At 38.1% G+C, this 27,366-nt stretch overlaps 1 long non-coding RNA gene across 2 annotated transcripts; it reads left to right on the forward strand.

Annotated features, from left to right (window-relative positions):
- On the forward strand, positions 16,306-23,550 carry LOC109712440. Of its 2 annotated transcripts, none has more exons than XR_002216847.1 (7): positions 16,306-16,604; positions 20,785-21,835; positions 21,919-21,995; positions 22,081-22,150; positions 22,248-22,315; positions 22,435-22,496; positions 23,497-23,550. It is a non-coding gene; the product is annotated as an uncharacterized LOC109712440 (long non-coding RNA). The 2 variants fall into 2 exon arrangements; XR_002216848.1 differs by having other exon boundaries at positions 22,084-22,150.

Below are 27,366 nucleotides of genomic sequence, written 5' to 3' on the forward strand. Positions count from 1 at the left end.
CTAGAGGCCAAGGAATAATTGCAACATGTTTCTGAAACATTGAACAAGAGTTGTCCACTCATCTATTTGCTAATTATCAATAACTGTTAGGTGAGATAATTTGCAAAATTGGTGAGACCACAATCCCCACTAGAAATCAATTTAGGAGGTTTTCGTTTCTTCACTAAAAAAGTGTGGACATCCAGAAAACTCAGTGGGAGACACCATTTGATTAAAAGTCTATAATCAAGTGGAATAATGAAAAGTACATAACTAACTGAATATCTTTACCTTCTACAGAATATGGCTGCTTCTAACCCTCTCACTAAAATTCTTGATGCCAACCGCTTAACTGGCCCTAATTTTTCTGATTGGCTACGGAACTTGAGAATCATTCTCAATTCTGAAAAAATTGCCTATATTTTGACCACTCATGCTCCTGAACTTCCAGCTGATGATAATGAGCAACAGAGAGCTGCTTATGCAAAATGAATGGATGACGATAATAGAGTCAGGTGTTATATGTTGGGATCAATGAGCAATGAGCTATAACATCACTGTCCATGTGTTCATGTTGACGTTGCAACTCATTGCTCATCGATGCCAACATGTAACAGCTGACTCTATTATCGTCATCCATCCATTTTTCATAAGCAGCTCTCTGTTGCTCATTGTCATCAACTGGAAGTTCAGGAGTAGGAGTGGTCAACATATAGGCAATTTTCTCAGAATTGAGAACGATTCTCAAGTTCCGTAGCCAATCAGAAAAATTAGGGCTGGTTAAACGGTTGGCATCAAGAATTTTAGTGAGAAGGTTAGAAGCAGCCATATTCTGTAGAAGGTAAAAATATTCAGTTTGTTATGTACTTTTCATTATCCTATTTGATTATGGATTTTTAATCAAATGGTGTCTCCCACTGAGTTTTCTGGATATCCACACTCGTTTAGTGAAGAAACAGAAACCTCCTAAATTGATTTCTGGTGAGGATTGCGGTCTCATCAATTTTGCAAATTATCTCACCTAACAATTATTGGTAATTAGCAAATGATGAGTGGACAACTATTGTCCAATGTTTCAGAAACATGTTGCAATTATTCCTTGGCCTCTAGGACGTAAAAGCCTCACCTAAAAGTTATTGGCTCCACATCCTAGTTAAGTTTGACCTACCATTCAATATGTGTATAAAACTAATATTGAACCCTCACCAAACAGTTATTAGGTACAATACTAATTTTACCACACAACATCAAATGTTGATAAGGTGAATGCGCTTTCTTCATGTAAGTGGCTCATTTAACCATGCGTATCACTCAACATTTAAGAAAATGCCAACACCTTACAACGGTAGAAGGCCACAATAGGGTGTTCATAACACTCTTTGTTACAACTTAATATTTATAATAGGAAGTTTTTGTCTTTATTTCAATTTCATCAGATCTTACTTTTAAATTGCATCTAATGCAATTATTTTGTATCTAATACAAAATAATATTAAACATTGATGACTAAATAATCTCAGACCATATGATAAATTCATATAGTGCATCTCATGCCCCAACATATGCAATTTGATTTAGCTTTTATATGTAATCTACCTAGGTTAATAGATTAAGTTATATGCAATTAAAATCCTTTTATTAATTGCATGCTAACTTAAATAATTAACCACCATAAGATAATGACATATTAATTACGTCGCCCGGAATTTATGATTGTCACCAATTACTTTCATATATCAAATATATGAAATATCTTTTGTATATGCTTTCACATTAGGGTTAAATCATACAACCTCAAATCCAAATCAATGACAAGAATAATTTTTGTGGCGACATAAGGGTGGCTCTGATACCATTGTAAGGAAATACATGCACGTGCATGTGCATTTAATGCAGTGGAAATAAATTTTATTTATAAAATATGATCCAATCATGTATACTTTAATATCATAACATTTATGATATTAGTATATATATGTACCAAGATCATCTCGTGTGATACAAAAATTATTATTGTAATCTAATTAGAAGAAAGTTTCGAATTTCAATCTGTGTTGATTACCGAAATTATTTTACGGTTGATTTTGGATCTGATCTTCTGATTGTTTTAGCCGCACAAGTGTTCGGCCTCTATATTTATCCACACAAGGCTGCTCCGGGATCTGTGCTTCACACAATCACAGTGTAATCTCGAAACTCCTTTCGTGATCTCTTGTGTCAATATAGAGAAAAATTAATCCTCAAAATTATGCTAGCAATTTCAACAAAATTAACTATAGAGACCAATTAATATAGGATGACCTCTCTCTTATGATTAAAAGAAAGCTTTATATGATTGGGAGAATTTTCTTTCTTTCTCTTGCACTTCACTTTATGTGTTGTGATAATTATCATCATTGAGAGATGCCTCAATTTATAGGAGAGGAAAAAGGTAGAGAGCCGAGGAAGAGGTGGGAGAAACGTTCTCATAATGAGACGTTGATGTCCTTGCAATTAATAAAGCATCTCTCTCTCAAATTTGGAGAGGAGAGAAAGAAAGAAAACACACACCATAAATGAGAGGAGAGTTAACTCCTCTAATTTGATATGTATAGAGAAGAAGAGAGGAAAGGAAAAATGTTTTCACTTTTCTTCTCCATTAATAGTACAATTAATATGTACAATTTTATTTTCTTTCTCTCTCCCTTTTTGTCTTCATCTCCCAATAATTAATAAAAGGATTAGATACGAAGAGAGAGTTGTCACCTTATAAGTTATTGCAACTATTGCACATAAGCCCTCGTACTAAATCAAATTTAGTTTTAGGTCACTCTACGCAAATTCCATCTTTTGCAATTAGAGTTTTTGTTAACCACCTTAGTAAATAAATTCTTATTTTACTACTTTAGCAAAATAGTCTCTATTAATTCTCCAAGCACTCGATCACACATGGCCTTTATTGTGTGTGATCACATAGGTTCAATTCTACCTGGTAGTGAGATGTGACACTAAACTCTTTTAATGTCACCATTGGGACTCTTCTCGATGGAGCAAAATATTTTTGGCTCTCCCAACTGAGTGTAATTAACTATCTTAATCACTCTCATGGGTCCCACAATCCACGAGTGACACCTAGCAGTATATCGCGGCAATCCAAGTAAAATTAATAATAGACAGAATCTCTAGGTGCAGTTACCGTCTGATAAAATCCTTCTATCAATTGTCCTGATTGAGTTGAGGTTATGGATAACTTGTCAAACCCATTACTCAATCATATGTCTCATCTGATTAACAAATAATATTGAAACTCTTTTTCAGAAAATCACACTGTCTTGGCCAAGGGCTTTTATATCTTGTAAAACAGATAGCATAGGATAATTACCTCTCTACCGAGGGTGATAGATTCTATCTTGACACACACCTATCTCCACGTATGACCCACTGCAGCCAACATGTGTTGACTTAACCCATGATTAGGGTATAAGTATTTACACAGTCAAACTACAATAACCCATACGCAAGATAACAGTGGTGCCTCAGGTCAAAGGATCACTCACACTACTACAGTATGGAACAATTCACTAACGAGTGAGTAGACATTCATGTGATTGTTTATAGTTGATCACGCTCAGTGAAATTGTTCTCCAACATTCACCTGTATGTTTACTCTAGTGTCACCACACTAATGACTTGAGACTCGTCATTCCATAAGGGAAGTACAACATACACTGATCTATCCAGATTTATCACCGCCCTCGTGATAATCCTATTTTCAAGAGCATTTAAGAATTAATTACAGAAGAATATAAATCTCAAATTTTAACTTCTTAGAAATATAATTCTTCTATTATTAATTCTATGGACGATTCATAAATATGCATTTGGTAATAATATGAATGAAGAATGCCAGCTTTAATCATAGAAGAAAAGTACACTGATATTATCCTTTTAAGTTATGACAGAGATTGGCTTATAAGGCATATAACTAACAATTTTGACTTGACGTATGCCGTCGTCCATATCAGTGGATCGAGGAGACGAAGTGGTTGAAAAGAATAAAAAAGAATGAGCCAGAATAGTAAAATAAGTGAATATGTGGAAAGAGACGAAATATACCGCCAAGAGTAGAGGAGAAGTTGTCGACTCCTTGTCAGAACCCCCACTCAACGCTTCTTGTTCCGAAGAATCAACCATGGTCTCCTTATCCTTAGAGAGGCCAGCTGAAACGAAGCATATTGGAAACAGAATAAATCAAAAAAGAAAGGGGCAAAGAAGAGGGAATCTGAAAAATAGAAGTACCTACTGCTTGATCAAAATCAAAGCAACGAAGATGATTCGGAAAGGGCATTGTGAATAACCCATCGCAGAAATTGTCCTATGCACGCCGGAAAAGTGCATCGGTTAATCATGTTCTATTCCGCCAAAAACTTACAGGGAGTAAAAGAGCGCCTCAAACAATTCTCCATTGTCGAGATCTAATCCGCCTCGACTGCTTCTTTGGTAGGGTGTGAGAACGAGAATTGTTGGCCATAAAAAACTTAGGTGGAACCAAAAGTGATTGAATTAGACCGAACTATCGCACCTTCGAAGTAACAAAAATTCAGAATCTCTTTTTTGTGATGATAATGCCAAAAAATATCAGTTGGCTTATCTGTCGTTCTTTATATTGATCATTACATGCCTCTTGAATCTTCTCTTCCCTATTTTTCTATTTGTTATTTGATTTATTATGTTTTTTGGGGCTTACTACAGATTTACTCCTCTTGTTTTATTATTGATAGGAATTCTCTTGTTGAGACCCTAAGAATCAATTGAAAACTCAGATTCGTTTAGAACCATGAATGATTTATTTGCAATAAACTTTCGTTCTTGGTGTCAACTTAGTCTTCAAGCCGATATGCAGATCCCGTGCAGCCAGGAAAGAATACAAGAGTTCGAAGTACTCACTGGCATTAGATGAAACCATTTGGCTTTAAATAGCTTCGAACCTTGCAATAAACCAAGTTGGGCCAATCAGTCGCTCTCTGAAAGGTACCCAGTTGATGAGGTGTCGGGTATTGTAGGAGTAGAAAACTCGAAAGTAAGTCAGAAATCTGAAGGTTGGCCCAAAGAAAGGGGTTCCAGACAATCGAGGCCAGCCCCGTACGTGTCGAAATGTGGAACTGAATCCTAGTCAAAGGGGATTCGGCACAAAACAGCTGCAAGCAGTGTTGGAGAAACCACATGATCCTGCAGCCCGAACTGATGACTATACTGCTCTTCAATAGCAACGATTTGATTGACTCTAGGATATCCCGATAAAAAAACTAAAGCAAATACGAGCTGAGAGATAGTTTTTCGTCGTGGGCCAACGCGAAGGCGATTAGGACAAAGTCCCGGTTGATCTTCTATGATCGAGTGTAACGACCCGGCCCGCTAGCAATAATAACTCATTGAGCCCAGGCCGCTGGCCCAAAATGCTTAAGCTCAGTTATTATGTCTAGCTTAGTTAAGTTTATATACCTCCACATTTAGCCATAACTACTCAATATGGGATTATTTGGGTGTCACAGACTCCACCCATTTAGGCCCTGATGTCCTCGTCAATTCTAAACACACACACAACCCATGATCACAAGGCAATGTGAGACTTGTTTCACTGGCCTTTCTCATTGAGATCCTGACTTAGCCTGTCATTCATTGATCCTGGCTTAGTCTGCCATTCCAACCCTGGCTCAGCCAAGACTCATCTTACACTTCTGGCTGGTGAACCGGCTCTGATACCAAATACAATGACCCGACCCGCTAGCAATAATAACTCGTCGGGCCCAAATCATTGGCCTCGAATACTTAACCTCAGTTATTATGTCTATCTTTATCAAAATTATATACCTCTACATCAAGCCATAACTACCCGATGTAGGATTATTGGAGTGTCATGTCGGGTACAGAAAAAATTATGGCAGAGCCAATAAAGAAGGGAAGTGGTATGCTCATCTTAGGTGACAGGAGTAGTGGGGGACTGACCCATAAACAGCTTCATAAATTTGGTATAAGCGAGGTCCGTTTTTGGGTCTAGAAGGGCCTTAAATTTTGCTAGAACCATCAAGATTGTAGGCCATAGATAGGGGTGTAATGTGGGCCGTATCGGGCCAGCACGACCCACATTAAGCCGGGCCGAAACAGGTCGGAGGCTAGCCCAGCACTGCTTGGCCACAAAGTCGGGCTGTGTCGTGCTGGGTCGTAGTTCTTTGACCACAACCCAACACGAACCCTGGCCCGGACGGCATGGGCCGTGCCGGGCGGGGCCAAGCTTCGGGCCATCCCTTTTTATTTATTTAATTTTAAATTAAAAAAATAAAATAAATTAAAATACTATTTTTTAAAAATAATATATGAGAAAAAATTTTAAATTTTAAAATATATTTATAAAAATAATAAAATTTTAAAATTATTTAAAAATTTTTAATATTTTTGGACCAAAATACCCTCACAATAGTCAAATGGGAGGATATTTTGGCCCTAAGAAGACCAAAAGCCCTGCTCCTAAGGGTCTGCTGTAGCAAACCCTTGGGAGAGGCCTAAGGCATACAACCTGGCTCCCAACTCCCAAAGCATTGGGAGTTGGGAGCCTTTCGGAGCCGGTCTTTGGCTCCTCTCAGGCCCGGCATGGCCCAGGCCCGTGTTGTACCGAGCTGTGCCGGGCCAACGGACCGCAGAAAGGTGGCCCAACCCGATCTGATTTATCNGCCGAGCTGGGGCTCCTCTCAGGCCCGGCATGGCCCAGGCCCGTGTTGTACCGAGCTGTGCCGGGCCAACGGACCGCAGAAAGGTGGCCCAACCCGATCTGATTTATCAGGCCGAGCCAGCCCGGCACGAGTGCTACAGTACTCGTGTCGTGCCTTTGCCCGGCCCAATATCCTGCCTGGTCGGGTGGCTCGTGGGCCGCCTGGCTCGTTTTACAAGCCTAGCCATAGATAGGATAGTGCCATGAGGATGAAGACCAAGGATTACTGCCACATAAAAATGGTCGGGATAAAAGGCCCAACCATAAATGGAAGGTATTCGAAGCAGAGGACCAGAAGCATAACGCCGCAGCAAAAAGGAGATTGTCGACTTGGGGAGTCTTTGAAAGTTAAATGGTGTCGTAAATCCCAATGTCACGCCATGAGTCGGCAAAAGATGCTTTAACTCAATCTAACTATGCTAGGTATGTCTCCGAGAAGCTAGGCCAGGTGCGAAGGCTGTTTCTTGGTGATTTTGAGGAAAACCAAAAATGGAAATGAATGATATCCGGCATTACAGGAAGCCCTCCCGCTGAGAAAAAAAATGTTGTTGCTAGAGGGTCCCAAGAAAGAAGGGCCGAGAATGAAGCAGGAAGGGTCAGCCACAGATGACTTCAAAAGGTGGAAGTCAACATTAGAAGATGAGGAAAAAGAAGGAATCCGAGCCATTGGAGAAGGAGGCTTTGGAGAAGAAGGCTCTAGAGAAGAGGAAGAGCAAAAGAAAAATAGTCGAGAAGAAAAATAAGGAAGCAGCTTGGAGGAGACAATATAGTGTCGTTGGGGGGAGTTTTGAAAAGGATTTGATGATGATGGCAACATTTAATCTCCTATTTAATGCCCTAGGTCGCTAGGTAAGACAAAAGGCACCCAAAATCGTAGTCGTCGAAGAATAAAATTAAGTACGGAATAATTAAAAGGCGTGGCTAAACGAGGCTGCTGAGCGGAACAATGATATGACCGAAAAGGATGGTCAATCTCGACAATTAATCCAGCGGCATCTAATCTCAGTCATTAATCAGGTAACGTCGGTCACCCGAAACACCTATTCAGGAGACTGCCAGGGGTGTATTTTTGGCATCGAGAAAATAACGCCACATGGTAAGCGGTTTGGCCCACATGATCAAACAGTGAGAACAAAACAACAGGTGACACGTGGTGCATGCACTAGGAGCCAAGGAGAAGAACGCCTAAACAGAAAAGCGGTTTAGGCGGGAATAGTTAGATACGTAGAGGTAGAGTTCCGTGGCCAACAAGGTATCAGCCGAAGCACAATCCGAAGAAATAGGGACATGGCCGAAAAAATCTCCACGACAAGAATCACCCAATAACTACAGGCGGTAGAATATATTACAATAAATAGGAAAAAGCGCACCTATGATTAGAGTCCTTCATATGAGCAAACGACTACTGCAAATTTCAATTTTTTCTTTAGCATTTATGACTTTCCGGGAGTAGTTCACAAATTTTTCTTTTCTTTTATCATTTTTTTCGAGAGTTTAGTTAATTTTAAGAGCTTTTCTAGGACTAAATTTAGCTTTTCTACCCGCTTTTGTAATCTCTCTTTTGCAGTTAGTATAAATGGTCGGTTCTTTCAGCTAAGCTCGCCTTTCGGTTCACTTGTAGATAGTTAGCAGAAGAGCCCGATTGAGTAGATTCCTTCTCAATCGAATCGCTTGACTTAGTAATGGAGCATTTGATAGTCATTCGAGGAACCGATTCGCATTCCAAGGCTGTGTCTGACTTGGTCAATGCATTGACCTGGTCAATGTCGTCCCGCATTTGGTTTCTAGCCCAATAGTCTCCAATGAGTTTCCTACCGGATTGGATTGTTACAAATTCACCCTCTAATAAAAATGTATTAAATATGGAATAAGGTGAAGTTATTTTAAGAGTTTTGGAACCACTATCAATGAATTTATCAAATTTGAAAGTTTCGGGACTAAAATATAATCCTTGACTGAAAATATAATTTTGAAATAAAGTGAAACTATTTCAAGAGTTTAAGGACCATTATATATCCTACACGTGCAATTTGCCTATATAATAACTAGGGCTGGCAAACGAGCGAGCCGGCTCGCGTTCGACTCGTGTTCGGCTCGATATTCGGCTCGCTCGAGCTCGACTCGAAATTAAATAAGCCGAGCTTGAACAAAATAAAAGGCTCGAAATTCATTTCAAGCCGAGCTTGAGCCTAGATTTAGGCTCGAAATTAATTTCAAGTCGAATTTGAGCTGACATAAGCTCGCTCGAGCTCGGCTCGTTTCCACCCCCTAATAATAACTGTGGCACAAATGGATTATGTTTAGATTCAGATATCAAAGGCAAAAGAATACTATCCACTGCTGTCAAGACTAACTGTACGCTGCATCTAAATTGGCAAACATGCTTCCCCAATTATATACTTTGCGAAAGCATAAAAAATACAATTAATGTGGAAGTCACAATTGCTCTGAAGGCACTTCAAAGTCAGAAAGTATGTTAGAATAAAATTTCTATTTTTGTTGCTCTTCACGAAAGTTGGGTAGACTTTAGCAACAAATGGGCAGTAGGAGGTTTAGCTTATTCTGCACGTCCCCTCATGTCAGTATTTCTTCCTCTGTTACTTTCAGTGCTTGACCAATATCTTAATAAAAGAAAAATTAAAAAAAAAAATCGATGACTTTAGAGTGGCCATATTTTTCTCATAGAATGACATCAAGGATGATAAGAAGATACTTACTACACATAAAATAGGACTAAGAATATGGATGCGTGTGGGGACAATAGTTTGAAGCTAATCTTTTGCTAATATTATTTAGGAAAACGTGCGTAAAAACCCTCTGAACTCCAACAGTTTTGTAACCGGTGTGAACTTTTAATTTTGACAACTCAATTGTCGAATAGTACTCCATCCTTCTCCTCTGTTAAAGTTACTAATCACATAACTATATTTGTAATCTTCCAAAACTTTAAATTACAAAAAAAAAATAAAAATCTATTTCTTCTATTCTAACACAAAAACAAATAAAGAAAAATTGAAAATGGGTTCCTCCTGTTCTTTAATCCTAATGTCTAATTATGATAATTAGACGAGAAAAGTATATTTTCTGTGTTCTTGAAGCTAGACAAAGTTATATATAAAATATACAATCAAAATGACTATTTAATTAGTAACTTTACGTGAGCAGATTAATCTACTAATCTATATATAAAAAAAAAAAAAATTTAGAATGTTTGGTTGTTAAAATGAAAAGTTTAAAAATTTATTTGCAAAAGTGCTGAGGTTCAGAAAATTTTTAAATAAATTTTTTTCAATTATTTAATGGTTTGGAGGGTCATTGATTCAATCATGGGATCAAGCCGATGTTTGTTTTGCCCAAAAGTCAAATCAATGAAAAGTCAGGTTCCACAGGGCTCTCACGTCATCGCCAAATCTATTGATTGCTCAAAAGTGATGGCCGGTGACAAAACGTATCGAGAACCTCTTTTCATTTCTTTTTTTTTCTTTTTTTTTTTTCTCATGTAAAAAAGTACCATACTATGAACTATGAAAAAAGAAATGTAAACGAAATAAATGAGAAAATAAATGCTAAACGAAAAGATTGTAGAGCAATAATTAATCTTGCTCTGCTTCACCTTTTCCCGGTTCTCTCGCTCTCCTGAAACCGTCGCTTGCCCAAATCCCACCGCATTAAAATGTCCCTCTATTGCGTCCTCCTTTGACAAATTGCACGAAGCATCGGCCTAAAAGAGTGGAAGATAACAGCCACCTTGCTCAGCTAGCTATTCTTCTCCCACCAAAACCCATTGCGAAAGGGACCTTCGCCTTTGACCTCGCATACTTAAATAATAATTTAAATATGGAGGAGGCAACAGGCAACAGGCAACTAGGCAAGTGGGTTTTAAGTATATGTAAAATAATTACATTACATAAAAGGAAAGGAAAGGCCAAAAAAAGAAAAGAAAAGAAAAGAAAAGAATAGCTATATAAATCTAAATCTTTATCTTTATCTTTCCCCTCCCCTCCCACCATGGCTCTTCCAAAGCTCCCGGCCCGTCTCCTCCTCCTTTTGCTCTGCGTGATCTCCGCCGTCGTCTTTGCAAGCGCGTACAGAAGTGGCTCCTCCGTCTACGGAGCTCCTCGTCGAAATCAGGTGCCGGAGCGACACGGCATTAGGAAGGTCCATCTTGGTCCGCGCGGTCATCTCTCCTTCCAGATTGAAGGGCTGCCGTCGGCGTTCAGCTCCCTCCCTCGAGGGACGCAGATCCCGCCGTCGGGGCCGTCCAAGCAGCACAACAGCCTCAGTGACTCCACTGCGACCAGCGGGGCTGTCGCGCCATGACCCAGCAAACACACATATAAATTTATAATTAACCATCTACATGCATGTACGTAGGTAGAGAGTTTGTACGTAGCTGCTGGGGAAGTAATTAATTATCCCAAGTATTGATTCTTGCACTAATTACTTGTTGATTGTCGCAAGAGGGTGCAACAGTGCACCTCGCCAAACAGGTAAGGTAGTTACTTATTTTTGCTGATTGGTTGGAGCTTGGAGCGCGGTCTTTTTTCTTTTCTTCTCTTTTCTTTTCTTTTTTTCTGTTCTGTTTCTGTTTCTGTTTCTGTTTGCTTAGTATTAGTAGTTAATTTCCAAAGGTTTGCAGTGTATAATGAGCTTTCTTCCTTCTCCTTAATTGTCCTTTCATCACCGCAGAAGATGATACCCAACTCGCAGATTTTAGTTTTGAAAAGGGTGCATTCACCTACCGTCCCAAGCGCAAGTGGCAAAGTACTTAATGGTTGGTACCCGAGATCCCGAGTTCAAATTCTAATTGATTACATTTCCAGATAAGTTTATTTTTAAATAAAATAAACAAAACGGGTAGCATACAACCTATCTCTCTCAAAAAAAAAATTAGGCGGAAAATTTGAAATCCCGCAATTTGTCTATATATATATATATATATATAGAGAGAGAGAGAGAGAGAGAGAGAGAGAGCGCGTCTGACTATTATAGTCTTATGAGTATGATCGTCTTCGTATTCATAAGTCGTTTTCGATAATAGAGCTTTTAAATCAACGATCATACCGTTAAATATTATTTGGAGAATTTAAAACTTATAAAAATCAAATTTCATAATTTTTCGCTATCATTTACTTTACGATTAAAAAGTCACAAAATTAATAATTTTTTACGGCCGGTATGGAATACTTGCTAGTTTAACCATATAAAAGAATTGAAATAGATTGAATTTTTGATATAAAATCTATTCACTAGCTAGATAAAGATAAATAACTCCTATCTTAAATTGAAGGATCTGATAATCCATTTTTAGTACGTCGTTCAATTTTGATCGCTCATTTTATACCCGCTTGATGAACTTTATTATGATTTCAAAAAATTACAAAACTTATTTTTAAAAGTTTCAAATACTTTAGATCATATTTAACGGAGTGTATCATCGATTCGGAAGCTCCATTATTGAAAATAACTTATGAGTACGAAGAGTTCTATACTCATAAGAGTATAATAGCCTTACTCATATTGTCCTATCGTCATCGCAAAAGATCATACCCAACTCGCAGATGTTAGCTTTGAAAAGGGTGCATTCCAAAATCTGAAACTGTGAAAGAGAAAATTAGGTGAAAATTTTAAAATCCAGCTATTTCTCTCTCTCTTCTTTCTCTCTCTCTATATATAATATATTGAGCTTTTATACTTTTAAAAATATCAAATTATTGATACTTGTAGATTTTTTGCCATTGGATTAAAGGATGTGTGATTAGTATGATGTGGGACCCCTAGGGCTGAGTGGATGGTTAGTTGAATAGTATGATCTAATGGGTGGAATGAAAAGGATAAATCTAACGGTAAAATTTAAAAGTACTAAGTACTTGGTGCTTTTATAAGCACCATAGCCGAACTTTATATATATTAGTTACTAGACTCTTATGAGCACGATGGGCTTCCTATTTATAAGTCATTTGCAATGATCAGGTTTCGAATCGATGATATATACTGTTAAACATGATTTATAATATTAAAACTTTTAAAAATCAAATTTTATGATTTTTCGAATCATTTACCTTACAATCAAAAGATTTAAAATTGACAATTTTTAACGACGAGCATGAAATATTTGCTAATTTAAAGGTGCAAAAGAATTGAAATTGATTGAATTTTTGATTGAAATGTATTCACTATCTAAATAAAGATTAATAACTCTGATCTTAAATTGAAGAATACGCGCGATCATCTATTTTTAGAAGGTCGTTTAATTTTGACCGTTTATTTTGCGCCCACTTGATGGACTTTAATATGATTTTAAAAAATTAAGAAATTTATTTTCTAAAAAATTTAAATGGTATTAGATCATATTTCAAAATATGGATCATCAATTCAGAAGCTCCAACATCAAAAAAAAAAAAGTTATGAGTATAAAAGAATCTATACTTATAATAATATTATAGTAGTCTTACTTTAAATATATATAGAGAGAGTCCGGCTACTGTATTTTTATGACTATATATTTTTTTATATTCATAAGTTTCGGCTATTAAATCTATTCATTTGACTATTTCTTTCTATTAGATCATACTATTTAACCAACCACCTACTCAATTCTAATAAATTATTATCATCATAACCGAAAATCATTATTATCTTATTTGCACGTCCCTTCATTCAACACTTGAAAATTTATAAATACCAAAAGTTTTATACTTATAAAAATATAGCAATCATACTCTCTCTCTTTATATATATATATATATATATATATATATATATATAAATTTATGCTAAGTTACGAGTCACGGACAAAATAAATAAATAAATAAATAGAAGTGCCGAGGGGCCGCGCGGCCAGTGTTAGGTCGGTGTTGCTATATCAACACGTACGGTACAGTGGGAAGTTAGGCAACTAGGGTGCAAAGGGTACGTGGCACGTGGCATACTTTTTCCAGTTTGGCAAAGCGATAATGATATTGATGTAGGAGGGGAGGGGATTATTTATTTATTTATTTATTTTTGGTCGAATCTATGCGCCGTGTCATACTGTCATCCGGGTCGACCGCTGAGCCTAACCGATACTGCAACATTGATCAGGTGGATGATTCCTCAAAAACAAGGGCGAATTTGTTCAGGAAAGATATTACGGACACTATTTGGTGGCTGATATAATTTTATTTCAAATATAATTTTAAATTTTACTTTAATTCAAAAATTTTTCAATTAAATTTTAATACTATATTGACCCGTAAATTTTAATAATACTGAATAAAGGAGGATGAGCGTGTTCTAATTTATGGGTTTTTTCTTAGATACTTATTAGTTACCGAAGGACGTTGTTAAGTTAAGACAGTTTGGTGAATTATGTAATGGATCATGAATTCAAATCTCAAAGCTACATTCCACTTCAAAAGTTTTTCATTCAAATCTTAACTACATTCCACTTCAAAAGTTTTTCATTCAAATCTTAAGACTATATAGATAACAAATTTAGAAGGATTCCAATAAAATTGGATGAGATGCTCTTCAGTTTCGCATAAAATTGCAAAAGTTTACTATAGGAAAGCTTCTCTATGATTGTTCTGCGTTGTGGAGCAGTGAGTGTTAGTTGTATGCCCTAAATGCCTATCAAGCTGATATATTTTATTTTTTATGGGACATATTTTTGTACTTAATCTTTATTATTGGGTCTTTTATTTCATTCATGTTAAATGTGTTCATGAATCGTCCTTTGAATTAATAAATTGATAATATGTATTCTCAAGAGTTGAGATTTGAGATACATATTATTGGTGATTAATTCATAAATATTCTCAATCGAAGGATTATCATAGGGACGATGATTGGTCCGGTAAGATTGATGTGTGTGCCGCTTCCCTTTTGGAATGATGAATCTCCAGTCAACAATGTGGGGACATTGGAGCGAACATGCAGGTGGTTGTTAGAGAACAAGGGTACTGAGCGTGACCAACTACGAACAGTTACATGGATGTCTACTCATTCGTCAGTAACTGGTTCGATGTTGCAATGGTACAACTGATCCTTAGACCTGCGACACCGCGACCATTCAATGTGAGGCTACTGTAGTTTGACTATGCAACAAACTCTAATCCTAGCTATAGGTCTTAGTAGTATATGTTGGCTGCAGTCGATTCATATTAGAAATGGGTGTGTGTTTATAGGGGATCTAACGCTCTCGGTAGAGAGATAATTAGTTCTATGCTATTTGTAAAACAAAGCTCAGAAATCCTCGGCCGGGGTAATATGGTGTATGGAAAGAGGTTTCCAAAAATAACCATAAGAGCTTCTGTCCTATCAAATTTGTCATATGACGAGTAATGGGGTTTGACGAATATTTCATGACCTCCACTCAGTTGGAACTATGCGATAAAAGGATTGTATTGTACGGTAACTGCACCTAGAGGTTCAGTTCGATATTCACTTCTGGCTGGATTGCCACTACATGCTGCTAGGCGTCACGGGTGGATTGTGAAAACCAATAGAAATAATTATAAATAATTAATTATTCTATTAGGGTAGAATCAAAAGAGTTTGAGCCATGAAAGGAGTTTTGATGATGATGTAGATGGAGATCGCATCATATCTCACTACCAGACAGAATTGAACCTATTAGGTCACACACATAAAAAATTACGTATGATCGATATTTAGGAGACGATAAAAGAAATTTATCGGATGGATTAATTGCAATTATAATATAGTTAAATACTAAAGTTTACTAATTTATTAGTAAAAGGACTAATTTGCAATTGTTATAAATTAGAGGTATTTATGTGTCAAAGTTGCATGGTGTATTTACTAATCGTTAGTAAATAATATGAGGACTTATGTGTAAATGTTACACACGAATCGAATTAGAATTAGAATTTAGAATTCGGTTAATATCATAACCAACTTGTGGGTTAATGGATAATCCAATCGGACTAGGATTTCGATTAGGATTAGGATTAGGTTAGGTTTTTCTCAATATAAATATATGTCATATGACATATTAAAATTAAAAAAAAAATTAATTAATGCAAGAGAAAAAAGAAAACTCTAGCCGTCAATTTTTTTTCTTCCTTAAGTCCTCCACAATTAATCCATCGGTTTCGATTTTCAAAAGTTGCTAGCACATCTAGAAGATTGATTCATCTTCCTCACGTAGATGCAAGGGTTAATTCGTGATCGGATCACGGATCGAAGCGGTCGTTCAATTCGATCAAGGGTGTGATTTCGTGTGGATGCGAGTAGAGGCCGGGCGTGTGCGCGGCTATATAAGCGAGGACGAATAAATTTTAACAACGATTGTCAACTTCACGATGATCTCGACCCGCGAGAGGTAAAATAAAATAAAATAGATCCTATTTGATTAGATCAATTAGATCTATTATTAATGATCTAAAACGAAACACGAGGTAATCTTTGCACTACAGGAAATTAGTTAAAAGACGACATTTACTTAGCGGCTTTTTGATATAGGTCGGCCCAAAATTGTAGCCTAAATTATATGTTCCTTATCTCTCTTTCTGGGCCTAGCCCATAAGTTATTACTCATCATCTCTCTCTCTCTCTCAAGGCCCATAAAACCCATCTCTCTCTCTCTTTCCCTCTCGATCTCTCCCTCTCCTACACACAGACCCAAAACCCTCTCTCCCACTCCACCCGATCGCCCTCTCCCACTTCGTCTCCTTCGAGCACTTCTAGGGTTTTTCTCTTCTCCACATTTTTCTAGGGTTTCCGAACTCATCCGCATCATCTCGACCTCGCACAAGATCGCCGCATTTGGAGGGATTGTTCGTCGACGTGATCCCTCTTGACCTTGCACACGATCGCCGCATTTGAAGGGATCGTTCGTCAACCTTCGTGATCCCTCTTTATCACTGCATTTTTGGTAAGTTTTCATCTTTTATTTTGTTTTTTTTTTCATTTTTAATGATCTTTGGGAGATATATGTTCATGTGAATGTCACCTAATTAGCAATTATACTCTATATATTCATGAGTTTTTTTAGTCTAATTTGGTTCTTATTCTAAGTAATTTCTATCGATTTTTGTTGAGTGATTGTTGGAATCAGTTGAGCAATAATTGGAACTCAGCAGTTGAGCATAAATAAATCNTTTTTTCATTTTTAATGATCTTTGGGAGATATATGTTCATGTGAATGTCACCTAATTAGCAATTATACTCTATATATTCATGAGTTTTTTTAGTCTAATTTGGTTCTTATTCTAAGTAATTTCTATCGATTTTTGTTGAGTGATTGTTGGAATCAGTTGAGCAATAATTGGAACTCAGCAGTTGAGCATAAATAAATCATATAATCTCAAACTAATTTATATGAAACTCACCAGTTGAGCAACAATTGGATGTCAAAATTGGAATTGTAGGTAATTAAATGAGCTTCCAATAGAATTTTCTTCAACAGCCAATAAGAAGAGGCATCTGGTGAGTTTTACCCCATATAAATACATACACCAACTAATCCTTTAACAAGGCGAATAACAAAAACGAATTCACAAAACCTGGGAAACTTGTAGCCGGCATACAGAGATGACAACACAATCAGGTTGGCAGGAAAACCACGCCGAGGGGAGTGCATGGAACTGAAAGAACCACAAAACCAAACCAAATCGATAGTTTTGGTTCGGTTTGATCCACTTTTCAGCTCAAGTGTTTTGACTTTGGTTTGAGTAATTCTCAAACCTTAAATCAGTTTGTTATTAAGTTGAAAAAGTGGAAACCAAATCAAACCGAAAGTCGAAGTGAGGGCGTACATGTATTTATTTTCATATAACAGTAATGTGACAACACAATCAGGGTTATGGTGTTCTGCATGGCCGACCATGTCGAGTCCCTGAAATCCCAACTCAAATTGGGTATCATTTTGATTTGCAGTAATGTGTTAACTCAGATCTCTTCTAATGCAATGTTCATAATTGCAATTGCTCCAGTATCAACCCTTCATTTCTGAATAAACTTCGGTATTGTACCGAGGCTATTATAAAATAATTACTCTTCAAAGCGTTTTACTCGTAAGTGATTCAACCAATGCTCTCTCTATCCTACACAGGGTTGAACAAGTTTTATGAAAAGTGTTTAATAATATAGTTAATTACTGATTGTTTAAGCCTTCTTTCTATACTTGAATGTTCGATATATTTATAGAGAATTAATGTAACAAATGTCGCAGATGATTTAATTGCCTTTGGACGTCGAGCACGTTTCTTGGGGTTTTAGGATCTATTTGAGAATAGTACATTTTTTGACTTCTCGGGTAATTTTTCCGAAAGAATTTTATAGCTAGCTAGGAAACTAACTAACTCTTTCAATCCCAAATATATATATATATATATATATATATATATATTTGGGATTGAAAGAGTTAGTTAGTTTCCTAGCTAGCTATAAAATTCTTTCGGAAAAATTACCCGAGAAGTCAAAAAATGTACTATTCTCAAATAGATCCTAAAACCCCAAGAAACATGCTCGACGTCCAAAGGCAATTAAATCATCTGCGACATTTGTTACATTAATTCTCTATAAATATATCGAACATTCAAGTATAGAAAGAAGGCTTAAACAATCAGTAATTAACTATATTATTAAACACTTTTCATAAAACTTGTTCAACCCTGTATAGGATAGAGAGAGCATTGGTTGAATCACTTACGAGTAAAACGCTTTGAAGAGTAATTATTTTATAATAGTCACGGTACAATACCGAAGTTTATTCAGAAATGAAGGGTTGATACTGGAGCAATTGCAATTATGAACATTGCATTAGAAGAGATCTGAGTTAACACATTACTGCAAATCAAAATGATACCCAATTTGAGTTGGGATTTCAGGGACTCGACATGGTCGGCCATGCAGAACACCATAACCCTGATTGTGTTGTCACATTACTGTTATATGAAAATAAATACATGTACACCCTCACTTCAACTTTCGGTTTGATTTGGTTTCCACTTTTTCAACTTAATAACAAACTGATTTATGGTTTGAGAATTACTCAAACCAAAGTCAAAACACTTGAGCTGAAAAGTGGATCAAACCGAACCAAAACTATCGATTTGGTTTGGTTTTGTGGTTCTTTCAGTTCCATGCACTCCCCTCGGCGTGGTTNTATATATATATATATATATATATATATATATATGCTATGGCTATGAAAGATTATATGCATGTGGACGGAAATAAAAAATTTTATGTGCGAATTTGAATCCACCGGAAAAAGATTATATGCATGTGGAGGGAAATGAAAATTTTTATGTCCGAATTTGAATCCAGTGGAATGAGAGTAGTTTTCTTCTTACTGGGATGAAAAGAGAGAGGGCTTTATCTGGATATTGGGTGGAGGCATGAATGTTACTTGTGGTTCATGTCATTTCCCAAACGCAATTTAATTTGTTCTGTGGGCTCCTCTTGTATGCAAATGGAGTATATATATTTGCATTATCTTCACAAGAAGCGCACAAGAGGAACACTAGCAGCAACTACTTCATGAATGTAGAGCCTAGTTGACCGAAATTCAAACATATAATAGTATCTAACACTTGGAATTAATTACTTTTTTAGTAACTATTTCAAAATGGTCTATAGCTGGTGAAAAATCATATATGAAGTTGATGAAATTCTTAGTCCATTTTAGGAACTTATTTATAGAACTACGATTGTGATTTTCAAGTGATGGTTATGACTTCTCCGAGAATCTTTCTCAATTTTACGATAAACAAGTGATGGTAGTAAGTAGTATACTTCTTGATTATAAAAAAAATCACTCTGTTGAAAAGAGGGCCCATATTTCTTTTTCAAGGCCAATCTGATTAAATGAATGGATTTAACCGTGTTATTGGCCGTTTATTGTTTTTATTGTTTTTTTTTCATGTTTTCCATTTGATTCTTAAGTTAAAGAGCAAGCTGCTTGATTCAGTTTAAATGATGAGCTCGTTTTTGTATTGGTTTATTTTACATAAATGTCCGCTGCCATCGTTTTATATAGCTTCAATTGTACCAAACAGTGTTGTTTGGTAAAGCGTCGTTTTAATAGTGCTAATCTAGAATCGCTATACTGATATCTGCTTATTTCTGTGTTCGAGTTAGAAGCATTAAATTGGAGCTTTGTTTTGCATCTATGAGCACATGAATAATTAGTAAACTTGTTGATCCTAGGGAGCTAGTGATGGTATTCAACGAAGGTCCATTTTTGCGAGGACCTATGATGTTGCTTGCATAAGTGAAAATTTCTTTGATAAAAGTCTATCATGCAAGATTGTGAAAAATTGTCTAGGTGTTTTACTTGCCGAGACTGCTTGAAAGTCAATAGATTGAGCATTTTTAACCGTAAACCTTTTGCCAAATATTAACCAAAAGCATCAGAAAAATTACACCGCAGCTTGTCAGAAAAATTTGATCTGCCTGTTCAGGGCTTGGTTACTGCTATAGCCTTTTGGAAACAGAAAAAATGTTTGCCCGGTACTTGAATCTGTACATTCTATCGTCAGAGGTTTATCTAGATTATTATGCAAAAGAGACTTAGATGATTTATGTGATCATCTAATGTCTTTGCATGGGTGTAAGGTGTAAAGAGATGACAGAGAAAGTTAAACTATCAGTTGTTTGATGCGGGGATTTTACTTCAAATTTCCTTGCAAAGTTTGATGTGATAAACAAATTTTCTAATTCATTAATCACTTGTTTCTACTTGAACTTTATTTCCTGTAGCTTAGAGTTGTTTGAAAAAGACACTAGCAATAAATTAATTCGCTCCTTTTCTGGTAACTTTACCTGCTTGCGGAAAATGGTAGTTTTACATTAATTTTAGTGTTACCACGGCCAACAGCTATAAATATTCTCTTGCAGGAAAAGCTAAATCCCTAGTTTTGAATTTTCCTGTTTTTTGGGATAAATTTTTCATCACCTCATGAACTAATTGATGCTGCTTTATTTCCTGTAGCTTAGACTTGTTTGAAAAATGGCTTTATCTAGATAATCTTATTGATATTATACCTATGTTTTCATTGTTAACTATATTCTTATTTTATTGAAAGAAATTTTTGTTTTTGTTACAGGATCCTGAGTCTTCAGGCACTTGCTATACGTCAGCATCATCAAATACTTCCCGTGATACTTGATCATTTTTTTTGTATTTGGACCTACTATGTAGCATCATTTTATGTTTTGAGCTACTGTGTCATTTCTTAAAAACTATTTTTGGATATTATAGTTTTTTATCATTTTATTGATGTTGAGGATGTGAGAAACAATTAGTATTTTGGTTTCCTTCGATACTCTTGGCTTATATATGAATGAAACAACTTTTTTGCTATGAATGTGTCATTTTTTTATTGTATCTTTCATACAACTATTTCTAGCTAATATACATATTAAAAAGTCCATATATTTCGATCAATAGTAGCTTTATAAAAAGTCATGGTATATGCATATTAATAGTTTTCAAAAAGCCACAACATAATTTTATTAATAGTATCGAAAAGTCGCAAAAACTATAGCATTGTGGCACACCAAATGCTGCTATATTAATTAAAGGCAGCTTTTCATTTGCCGTAGCTCTTAAAAATTATAAAAATTGCAATATTATGGTGTAATACATTGAACTTATGCAAATTGCGAAGTTCGAGTGTGAGGAAGGATATGTGGATCTATCCTATATGTTCAAAAAGGCTTGGGCAAGTTTTTGGACAAGTTAGAGAGTAATTGGATGGCTAAAAGCAAGAAAGTACATTGATGTGGCCTTTCTCTCGAATTTTGCATTGTGTACCGGTACAGGCATCAGCAAGCAGCAGCAGCAGCAGCTGCGTGGCAGCAGGGCTTTTTGGTCTTTTGGGCATTTGATCTTATCTTCATGACTCCAGCTCGACCCCTGGTGTTCAGTGGAAGTTGCTAGAGGCCTGAGATGCAGCTTTGCACCTTTCCCTCTTTCTCTCTCTAGGGTTTCTCTCTCTTCGATTGGAGATCGCCGAATCGAGCTTATTTCTTGCCGCGTTCCTCGCTCGCTGGTTTGGAAACGCAGGGGAGGACTTTGGGTCGTGGGGAGAAGTATCTTTACTGAGTTTTCTATGAGGTTCTCACCAGGGAAAGCTGACTCTCAGCTTTGAAGAGGTAATTAGCTTAACTTCTCTCTTGATTGTGGTTTCGTATTGGATTTTGAGTTGATTGGATTTCCCTGCTTCCAACTGATGTAGGGGCTGTTTTCAGTAGTAAAGAGGAGTTATTTTGGCTATGAATTATCAGTGACAAGTTGCTTTAAGGCTGGACTAAGGTAAATTAGTTATTATGAAGCTATTTCGAAGCTATTTGCAACCTACTTGAGTAACTCAACGCAGTTTGGAAGGATGTCTTCGCAGCAGGTTTGCGAACTACTTTGAGCTGAACCTGTGCTCTTAGAAGTTGGTTTGGAGGATATTTTAACCTGGGGTAAGCAGGAATTTCAGTTAGAAAACTGAATTCACTAGATTTCGGCTATTTTAATGCGTATACTAGCATTTTGATGCCATTTTGATGTTGTTCGCAGCGAGACTACGATCGAGCCTTGGATTGCGTTCGGCTGAGTTGTGAGGACTCTTAGAGGTTACATTTGAGGTACTAATGTAACCCAAACCAGGAATTCAAGTTACTACCTTATTCTACTTAAGAGTTTTGCCGAAATTGGATTCTTAATTAATCGTCTCGACGCGGTTCTGATGCATTGTTTTCAGCAGGGTTGAAGTCTAGTAGAGCTGAATTTCGGGACGTCGTGGAACTGATTTGAGCCTAGTAATAGGTGGGTTTGACCTAACCAGAGCAAGTGAAGCTCCCCCTATGTTCTATATGTTACTATATAATTGATATAGTCGTGCGTTTTGTCACTATATGGTCGCTAAAGGATTTGGAACATCTGTGCTATAACGTTTGACATAAGGGAAATAGAACCTCCATGAAGTAGAGAGAACTCATGCATATTTGTATTTATGCTCGTGTTTATGTTTAGTTCAATTGAGTAACTAATGGACATAATAATTATGCTTTAGTAAAATAGACAACAATGACATTACTTGTGACTGTTTTGATAGTACCTGGAGATTAGAAAGTTCTAATGCCATATATGAATTAGCATTACTTCCATGTGCTTACTAATCTAGTGGATGCTAGCTATTGTCATTGTTATTATATTAAGAATTCCGATCAATAGATCGAGAGTAAGAACATGGCATACTATGCCATAATGTTTGAGCTATGTTGGACTATGGACTTTGCTTGCTTGCCATCGTGCTCATTCGTACACGCTTGTGAGGGTCGCTCCCTACAAGCCGGCACTCCAGAGTTGGCCTACGCGACAGTTGCTCGCCCGTGCGGGATTAGGTGCCGAAGTGGATTGCCGTGGAGAGTGTATACTACCACGGGGCCATTAGGCGCGGCGCAAGCTGGACTACTTTGAGTAGGTCCTTACGAATGAAATAAAAGTACTAAATGACAAAGGACAGTAATAAATGCTCGTCAGTTATAGTGTATGGTATTTACTGACACATCTATGTTTGTGCTCATGTTTATAGTAGTTGCTATGCTTCGATTATTTAGTTGATTCATTACTGTAGAAATCATGTTTACATGTTGATTACATGCCGATTACCTGTTAACACTGCATATATATATCATGCAATTATCGCCTTTTCTTTCATTTAGTACATCATGAGCCTAGTGGTATAATTCACCGAGGCTGGCGGCTTACCCACTGGGAACTATTGTTAATAGTTCTCACGCCCTTTTTATGGTTGTTTTTACAGAGCCATCTACAGGAGAGGCTAGAGATCGTGGCAAAGGAGTCGCGTCTAGCTAGACCTTACTAGGAGCGTGCTAGTCGATCACTTTGCTACTCGGGCTACGGCCGAGGGTGATGTCCACTTTATAGAGAGGCTACCATTGTACAGATATTTTGTGTACCCTGTGTTATACATGAGTCTTTGGATCCAGATGTTATAGTTTTAGTACTTTCTTTTGTACTTATATTTTGAGTTGGATACTCTTGTTCTTTTGTTGATAGTCCTGTTGACTTATACATGCTCTGATATCAGGATAGGAATTTTCTATGTTTTCTCCTATCGACTCGCTTTCTTGTAGACGCTTTATATACTGTAGGTGTATGGCGGGTCTGTGCACGTACTGGATGTACTTCCGCTGGTACCCGGGCGTGACAGATTATAGTGGTATCAGAGCCTAGGGTTGCGTCTTAGGAGACCTAGCAAACCTTAGGCTGGTTGGACTATAAGAATAGGCTCGTGAGAGACGAGGTCTAGTTGAGGTTGTTGGTAGCGAAAGTACTTCGATTGGGTAATTGATAAACTCCGAATGGTAGGAGTTTGATCAGAATGTGCAATTACTAACTTGCAGAGGGCCACATTGGCGGCCGACAATGTGACATCGGAAGTTAGTACGCGTTACATTTCATTACTTTCGCTTGATTAGTTGGTTTATACCTGAAGTAAAGGTTCAATAGTATAGGTTTTATTAATCTATATTTGTTTTTGTGCTGCAGCTCAAGATGCCTTTAACTCGTTCGCAAGCCGCCGGGGCAGCTGAGGCGGCGGATGCGGAGGAAGTGAGGACCTCCGTTACTTCTGGATCTAGTGGGATCCATGAGTTGCAGGATCAGCTCGCGAAGCTGACGGATTTGGTTGCTTAGCAGGCTGCGGCAGCGCGACAGCAGATGGATGCCGCGCGTCGGCATGAGGACAGGATGAAGAGATTAGAGGATTTACTATTGCGGCAGACGACCGACAGGGAGATTCCTGATCCTATACCTATAGTACCAGACAGGGATGCGACAGTGAGAGCACAGTCACCAGTACCTGACACACCCCCAGTAGCTCCGAGGGTAGAGACCCGACAGGAGACAGTAGTACCACCACCAGTATCTGTAGCGGCATCAGGGACAGTGTTACCAGAGATGGTGGGGGCTGAGGAGCGAGAGCAGATGATAGAACAATTGAATGAATTCCGTCGTTGCAACCCTCGTATTTTTGACGGAGAAAAAGCTGATCATTGGGTGGTCGAGAAATGGCTGATGCACATGGAGAAACTGTTTTATGATACTTTCGTCGAGGAGCGATATCGGGTTTGGTTTGCAACATAGCACCTCGATGGCGAGGCTTACAGGTGGTGGGTGGATATTCGTGAGGATCCTCGTACTGATTTGTCCGCTATTACCTGGACGAGGTTCAGGGAATTATTGTTGACTACTTATTTTCCTCAGAGTGTAAAAAGACAAATGGAAAGGGATTTAAGAAAGCTAAGACAGGGGGACAGGACAGTAGCTGAGTATGAGCTAGAGTTCTCCCGATTACTGCATTGTGTTCCTTTTGTGGTCCGAGATGATGAGGATAAGGCTCGGATTTTCGAGGTAGGTTTGCGGCCTGCGATTTTCAGATTGGTCCAGGCGTCAAACCTTTCTACTTACAGGGAAGTAGTGAACCGGGCTTTGATTGTGGAGAAGGGGGCGGAGGTTATGAAGGAAAGAGATGTTGTGGATCGAAGTAAAGGAAAAAGGCCAGCAGCTGAGAGCAGTGGTCAGCAACCCTTCAGGAGACCGCCGAAGTATCCCAGGGGCCAGCCGGGCCAGTCTAGAGGTCGAGGTTCTTCAGCATCCCGTGAAGCACCCGAGCGTCGTCGACAGCCACGTTGTGTCATTTGTGGTGGGCCTCACTTTCCACCACAGTGTCCACAACGTGGGGGCAGGTGTTTTATCTGTGGCCAGGAGGGCCACTATCGTTCAGAGTGCCCGAGAGGTCCTTCACCTGTACCATCATCAGCATCAGCACCTGCATCTTCTGCTCCGAGCCAGGGGACCCCGATAGTACCCTCGCAGTACAGACGATCACCGGGACAGCGGCAGTCTGAGAGTCCTCGACAGGGTTCGAGTGGGCGCATGTATGCTGCCGAGACTGAGGAGGCCGCAGCAGCGGAGGAGGTCGTAGCAGGTATCACTATGCTTTATGATGTTCGTGTTCGTGCTTTATTTGATACTGGTGCTTCGCATTCTTTTATTGATCGGCAGTTCGCTAAGTTGCATAGCATTCAGGTAGTACCTACTCTGCATCCGGGACGAGTGATCGTGCCCAACCATACCCTAGATGTTCGTGAGTTTTGCCCTCGCTGCCCCGTTAGGGTAGGCGACTGGATTATGCCAGTGGATCTTTTGGCACTACACAAACTAGGTGAGTTTGATGTAGTATTGGGTATGGATTGGCTAACACAATATTATGCGACCATAGATTGCACGAGCAGAACGGTGACCTTTAGAGAACCGGGTCAGCAAGAGTTTGTTTATAAGGGGTGTCAGAGTTCATTGTTTGCAATGACCATTAGCTCTTCGCGAGCACGACAGTTGATTCGGAGAGGGTGTGTAGCCTATTTGGCTAGCATTTCGGTGAGTGACGGACGAGCCGTCAAGATTAAAGATATTCCAGTGGTGCGAGAATTCGAGGATGTGTTTCCAGCTGAGTTGCCAAGTATGCCACCTGATAGGGAAGTTGAGTTTGTGATAGATCTTGTCCCTGGGACTACCCCAATCTCAAAAGCACCCTATAGGATGGCACCCGTTGAGTTGAAAGAGCTGAAGGCACAATTGCAAGATTTATTGGATAAAGGTTTTATTCGACCGAGTGTATCTCCCTGGGGAGCCCCGGTATTATTTGTTAAGAAAAAGGATGGATCTCTTCGATTGTGTGTAGATTATCGAGAAATCAACAAAGTCACAATCAAGAATAAATATCCATTACCTAGAATCGATGATTTATTCGATCAGCTGTAAGGATCGAAAGTGTCTTCTAAGATCGATTTGCAATCAGGTTATCATCAACTTAAGATTAAGCCTGAAGAGGTTTCCAAGACCGCTTTTAGGACACGGTATGAGCATTATGAATTCACAGTTATGCCATTTGGACTGACAAATGCCCCAGCAGCCTTTATGGATTTAATGAACCGTGTCTTTAAGCCCTATTTAGACAGGTTTGTGGTCGTGTTTATCGACGATATTTTGATATATTCTCGGAGTGACGAGGAGCATGAAAGCCATCTAAGAGTAGTGTTACAAGTACTTCGAGAAAAGAAATTGTTTGCAAAGTTAAAGAAATGTGAATTTTGGCTTCGAGAAGTGGCATTTCTGGGACATGTAATTTTTGAAATAGGAATCGCGGTGGACCCAAAGAAGATTGAAGCGATTAAAGATTGGCCTAGGCCGACTAATGTCATCGAGATTCGGAGTTTTCTTGGTTTGGGAGGATACTACCGAAGATTTGTAGAAGGATTTGCAAAGATGTCTACGTCTCTCACTCAACTTACACATAAAGGAGCTAAATTCCTATGGAATGAAGCTTGCGAAAGAAGCTTTCAAGAGTTGAAGGAGCGATTGACCACCGCCCCGATTTTAGCACTACCTGTTATTGGAGTAGATTATGTGATTTACAGCGATGCATCGCTAAATGGATTAGGGTGTGTTCTAATACAGAATGGCAGAGTAATTGCTTATGCATCTCGCCAATTAAAAGATTATGAAAAGAACTACCCTACACATAATCTTGAGTTAGCAGCCGTGGTATTTGCTTTAAAGCTTTGGCGCCACTATCTCTACGGCGAGCGTTGCAAATTGTATACGGATC

The sequence above is a fragment of the Ananas comosus genome, linkage group 7, assembly GCF_001540865.1.
Source record: "Ananas comosus cultivar F153 linkage group 7, ASM154086v1, whole genome shotgun sequence".
NCBI lineage: Eukaryota > Viridiplantae > Streptophyta > Magnoliopsida > Poales > Bromeliaceae > Ananas > Ananas comosus.